This window comes from Serinus canaria, chromosome 7 (genome assembly GCF_022539315.1).
Source record: "Serinus canaria isolate serCan28SL12 chromosome 7, serCan2020, whole genome shotgun sequence".
Taxonomy (NCBI): domain Eukaryota; kingdom Metazoa; phylum Chordata; class Aves; order Passeriformes; family Fringillidae; genus Serinus; species Serinus canaria.
The window spans coordinates 21,400,127-21,406,126 of record NC_066321.1 but is presented as its reverse complement, the minus strand read 5'-3'; positions in this window follow the sequence as shown (position 1 = coordinate 21,406,126).

Below are 6,000 nucleotides of genomic sequence, written 5' to 3'. Positions count from 1 at the left end.
CATTCAGATCACCTTTGCCAAACCATCACCCAAAAAATACGCCATGCAGCATTATATCCATGCTAAACACAGAAAGACCTGCAATTTTATCAGAATAAATATCGGATTATTTTAAAATAGCTCTCTTTTAGGATCACCTAATTAACCTCTCAGTAACCACGAGACACGCGTCTTTGTTTGCATTATAGAAGAGAAGATTTGACTTCAACTTTCCTTCAAATATTTTATTAAATATATCCAAAGATCACGCAAGGGAAACAAACCCACACGTTTTGTATAATTCTCCTGAAACGCATCATATATTTAAAAGTAAATACTACAGGGGGGTTCTTTTCTGTAAGCGATTTTTCATCTCCTGTATTGCCTTCCTACGAAATCTTGGCGAGTTATTGTATTAAACACGGAGCAGTTCCCTCCGTATCAATAGTTCACTGCATAGAGCTCCCCAAGACCTTTCTTGTTAATTTCTTTCTTTCTTTCTTTTTTTTTTTTTAAAGTTATGCCCACTCTAGGTAACGTTCATAGCTTGTGAGGAGAGTGGATTAATATCAGCATTTTGGCTCAAAGCACCCCCTTACGAAGCCTTTCCTTTTATCTTCAATTTTTATTAAAATAAATTAATTCTTTTTTTATTTTAAAATAATTAATTAAATAAATAAATAAATAAACAAAACCTTATCTCCATTGAAGAAATGCCATTAAATTCAGAAATCTCAGCCAGAGCGCAGCCGGCTCAGCCCGGCGCAGCCGCGGCCACCTGAGGGTACCTGCCCGTTGCCCAGCGGAGCCGTGCCGCCGTGCCGGGGCCGCCGCCCCGCTCCCAGCGAGTGCCCGGGGGCCGGCAGCCCGAGCGCGGCGGCGGAGGGAGGCGGATAGCGGACTTACTGTGCGCTCCCCCCGCGGCCTGCGGGACCCGGGAGCAGAGGTGCCTGCGCGGTCGCATTCCGCCGACGGTTCCCCGCTAACACTTTCCCGATTACTGCTTCCAGGAACGAAAGCATCTGCACTTGTATGCTCTTAAACTAATTTATGGTGGGAATTATATTTTGGCTTGTCAACTCTCAAGCCATAAAACAAAGTTTATTGGAATCACGTGCTTCTAAATAGCCACTCAGGACTTATCTCTGTGGAACCATAAATAACCTTCAGCTTTAAACTTTTATTCGCTAAATAAAGGTTCTCTGAATCTGTCCTATAAAACGGGACCGGGCCGAAATAGCGGGGATGGGTGGAAGCTCAGCTGCATGGCGTTAGGCCGGCCTTTTTGAGGAGCGTGTTTTAGGAAAAGCTGCAAAGGGGACTAAGCGCTCCCAAAGTGCTCTTGGGAAAGGAGCCGGGCGTGTTTTCTGTGGATACCCGTTCAAGCCTTTCTTTAAAGCTCTTGGGGTATAAGGAAGCCCATCTTTAGGAGGAAAGAAAAAAATCCCACCAAAACAAAACAAACAAACAAACAAACAAAAAAAAAAAAAACCAAAAAAAAACCAAACAAAAAAACCCAAACCAACTGAAAGATGGAACCTTTTCTCCCTTCCCTGGGTATTTATGGTATTTTGGTGAGGCTCCCCTGCAAAATGGCTTTGAGTCATTCATCTCAAAACTTGGGAGAGCTGTGCCAGGGGCTGCAGGTTCGCCGGGCACCCGAGGGACCTTTGTAAGTGACCAAACTGCTGCCAAGAGTGAGTGCACAGGGCTTCGGAAAGGGAGAAAGTGTGAAGCCTGCCACAATGAGATCTTTGAGGACTGGAAGTTTAAGGACGGTTATAAAGCAATAAAAGAGCCCTGGTGTGAAGGGAGCAGGGTGTGAGTTCGCAAATGAGAATTTCAAGGAGCCCGAGCACAGGAAGTCAAATGTCCCTGGCAGTCACACAGCATGAAGAAACTCGGGCATCAGCTCCCAATCTATCATGGCTAAGATGGGGATGTCGGAGCGGCCAGCAGCTCCTGGTACATCCCAGGAAGGGTTCGTGCCTTTGCCAGTGGGCGGGGAGCTGTGTCAGCCCCGCCGGGGACCGGCCGGCCGCCTGCAGAGGGGACACGGCCACTCGCCCGGCCCGCGGGTGAGAGTGCGCCTCCGCCCGGGGGCTCGGCTCTGAAGAACGAGCAAAATGCAATTCCTTGCTGCCTGGTGGCACCAACTGAGTGGTGCCTGTTTAACACTAGAGTCTGCTCTCACTTCTTATGAAGTCGCCCAAAAGGGCTAGCTCAGCTCTCACTATATTTTTGAGATGGCTCCAGTCACAGCTAAACAATTCATTTTCCTTCAGACAACAAGAGGTATCCCGAGATCCTTCCCTGCTCCTTCTTTATGACCCAGAGTGGCTTTGCATTCCACTATTTTTCTTGCTCTTTCAAGCCCTTACTCACACAGCATTGCCTTCATGGTTTTTTAGTGGTCTAAGTTGTGGAAGAGCCCTTTCCCTCTCCCCTGCCCAGGACAGCTGGCAGTGCACAGGGTGGCATTTCAGACACAGTGCAAGGTCTGAGAAGCTTTATCAGGCCCAGGGGCTCCAGCCAGCCTTCCCAGAAAGAGCAGTGGGCTGCCTTGCATGAGGCTGACTGCAGGGTCTCTTTCAGCTGCTGCACTGCCTGCGCTCCCAGTCCTGGGCAGGCAGAGGGACAAGCTCCCTGGAGCTCCCTGAGGCCTGCTCAGGTACCTGGGCCTGGCCATGGTGGGCCCTGGATCGGGCTTTGTGGTAGCCTCCAACTACCCTCCTCCTCAAACACATCACCCTCACTGGCTTCTGGAAGAAGAGCTTCTGCAGCAGGCAGCTGCAGGGAGCCAAAGTGCCTATACCTGGAGAGGGGCAAGAAAAGGCTGTGTGCTGGGACATGAGGGGTAGGGAGTAATGACAAAGTGCAATAAAATGTGGGGAAAATATTTTGGGAGAAGAACTAGGATGCAGAGTCGAGTGTGTTTGCCCCAGGCCTGGCACTGAGTGCTGGGTATGGCAAAGGTCAGGCTCTGGGCAGCAGGACCCAGGGGTGGGCTCCAGGCCCTGTGCAGTACTGGGAGCATCTCATCCCTCCCTCAGTGTCTGTGATGGCTTCAACTCTCTTGGCCTGTCTCGTGGGCAAGAGAAGGCCATAGTTTGGAGTTGAGAGACTGCCAGGCATGTGCAGGAGGAGAGGAGCCCTGGAGAGGCAGGTGGCATGGCAGTCAGGCTGCAGAAGTGACAGCCCTGGCAAATGGGATGGCCCAGGCTGGGCATGTGCTTCAGACACACGTGACCAGGACATGTGAAAGATGAGGCTGTGAGATGGTGAGGAACTGATGACTGAGATACTGTTCTCTCTCATTTAAGGACAAGACAAATGTTTCAGTAACTGAGTAATTCTAGCCATGAGATTTTTGAAGTGGGAGCTAGAATGATTTTCGTATTTCCTATTCTAAAATGCAGATGTGAAATTTGACTTTGAAGCTCTGGCCAGTTCATTCTCTAGGCTTTTATGCAAGTTTTCATATTTGGGGCTAATGATCTGGAGACAGATAAGAGGTGTAATGACATAACACAGTAACAATTGGTTTTCCTCTGGTAATTGGTATAAAGAGGTTGGGGGAATAGAATCACATGTGCATGCCGCCATCACTTTCAGTGTGACTTGACAGACATGACGACTGGCACCCTACCCCGAGGACCACATTGCCAGAAAATTAGAGACTCCACCTCTGACTTTGAAGACCTACTAAGCACCTTGATAGCGTCCAACGCATTTCGCCCCTCCGCTTTTATCATAACCCCGACTTTTCAACAGTCACCTCGTCGTCCATGCCCTCGCAGAGCAGGATGTGGGCATGCAAAGTCCCCTGCCTGCAGCGCCCCATGCCCGCAGGCAGATCCGGTGGCACCAGAGGCCCGGAGCGGGCAGGGCGGCGTCGAGCCGCGCCTCAACATCAAACAGGGGCAGCGGCGGCGACACCTCGGGTCCGCGGGGGAAGAGGGCGAGGAGTGCAGGGCAGGGAGGGGAGGCCGGGGGCCGTGGGAGCGTCTCGCCGGGGTAGGCACGGCCCGTGGGGGTGGGTGCCGCCAGGGTCGAGTCCGGGCACGGCTGGGGAAGGTGAAGCCTGCAGGCAACAGGTGAGGCGGAGGCAGGGAACTCTGCCGGGCCCCGGCTTGCAGGAGGCAAGGGAGGGTGTGCGGGGGCCGGGGGCTCTGCCCGCGGGAAGGGAGCCGGCGGGAAGGAGGGTGCTCTGGCACCCGCATCAAAGGAACGGGGAGGGAAGAGGCGGGTGCCCGACATCAAAGCGCGGGCTGGTGACCGGGAGGGCAGCGGGGCACACGAGGGGAGCCCCGCGGCACCGCGGGTTAGGCAGGGCGAGCGAGGGCGCGCACCGGGGCGCGCCGGGGTCTGCGGACCCGGGTGAGACGGGAAATCGCGGCGCTGGAGAGAGTGGGACAACCGGGTCGCGGCTTGAGACGCCCGAGAAGGGCGGTGGAGCCCCGCCCATGTCCCCCGCCCGCCCCGGTGGGCCTCTGCCGCGGGCTGGCGGGCGGCAGGGTACGGGTCCCGAGGCTGGCGGCGGGGCTGTGGGCCCCTCGCCCCGCGGAGGGGAGAGTGGCCAGGCTTGTCCTACAGCGCCTTCTCCTGGAAGAGGCTGTGGAGACATAAGGGCTGGTGGCTGCGGCCGGGGCCTGTCGCGCCCCCGGCGGTCGCTCCACGGCCCGGCCCGGCAGCCCTGAGGGCGGGAGCCACGGGCAGGTGACCGCGTCTCGGTCCGTCGGGGCGTGCGCCCACACGCGGACAGATGCGGCGGAGCCAGGCCTCGACGGCTGGGCCGGAGGGCGGCTGAGGTGACCCCCGCCGCCCTGCACTCTGGCAGGCTCCAGCTCGGATGGCTCCGGGCGTGGGGCACTGGGTAGGCACTGCGGGCTGCCTCCCCTTCCCGCCCCACCCTCCCCCGCGGGTGATGGGAGGCGAGCGCTGAGCTTGGGCAGAGCCTGCTGCCGCTGAATGCAGTTTTATTGCCTCTTGTCTCTCGCAGAGACCCTTCCCCTGCGCCCCGCCCGGCCCCCACGACCTGCTGCAATGTTTATTGCGCCTCATCTTTTCCTTTCGCTTCCTGTTTTTTCCTTTCCCGCTCCAGCAGCATTGAGTGCCGCACTGCAGTAGAGCAGTAAATACCTTTAACAGCTGCCTGCCAACCGAGGGGTGAAATACCGTCTTTGTTCGGGTTTCTTTTTCTGTCCCAAGCGCACATAAAACACCTCGTGGGAATCATATTTTTGGGGGGAACGAGAAAATGAATGGGCGGGATTTTCAATTCCTAAGAACGCAAAACCAACGTGCCTATCTTCTCCCAGTCTTATCGGGTTTCCTGGGCCCGCAGTTCACAACGCACCCCCCTCCTTGCACCAAAGCCCTGCCAGACTGGGGGAACAGAGGCTGCACTTCTCTTCCAGACAACCTGCAGCAGCTAAGCGGCAGCCAACCTGACTTCCCGAATGGCAGCGGGTGCCAGCGGTACCCCGGCACTGTCAGGGACAGTGGGCTGCCGCTTCCTGCCAGCTGCTTTGTGATGGTGTTTTTATACTGACCGTGCGTCAGTAAAGGGTGCACTGGGGATCGGCTGTTTCCTTTTAACACACACACAGAGGGAAAAAAAAAAAAGAGAGAAAATAGAAAAGAAAAAAAAAAAAAAAAAAGATGATGATTCAAATTCTCTCAAACACATCAGGAAAAGAAGCAAGTGCGAGAAGTTCGTCTGCGAATCTCGTACTCCAAAAATTTCAGCACACCAACACATCTATACTCATACCATGTTTTATAGGTGCATAAACAGATATAAAAATACATATATATATATAAACATGTACATATAAATATATATATGTGTCATATATATGAAGGCATATTTATTTGCCATGAGTACTTACAATTTCATAGGTATGTTTAAGAACATGAACCTATGTGTACTTGAATGTTAATAATAAATAAATAAATAAATACAGACATACATCTGATAAGGAAAAGAATAAGAGCAAAAGCAAGCCAGGAAGGAAG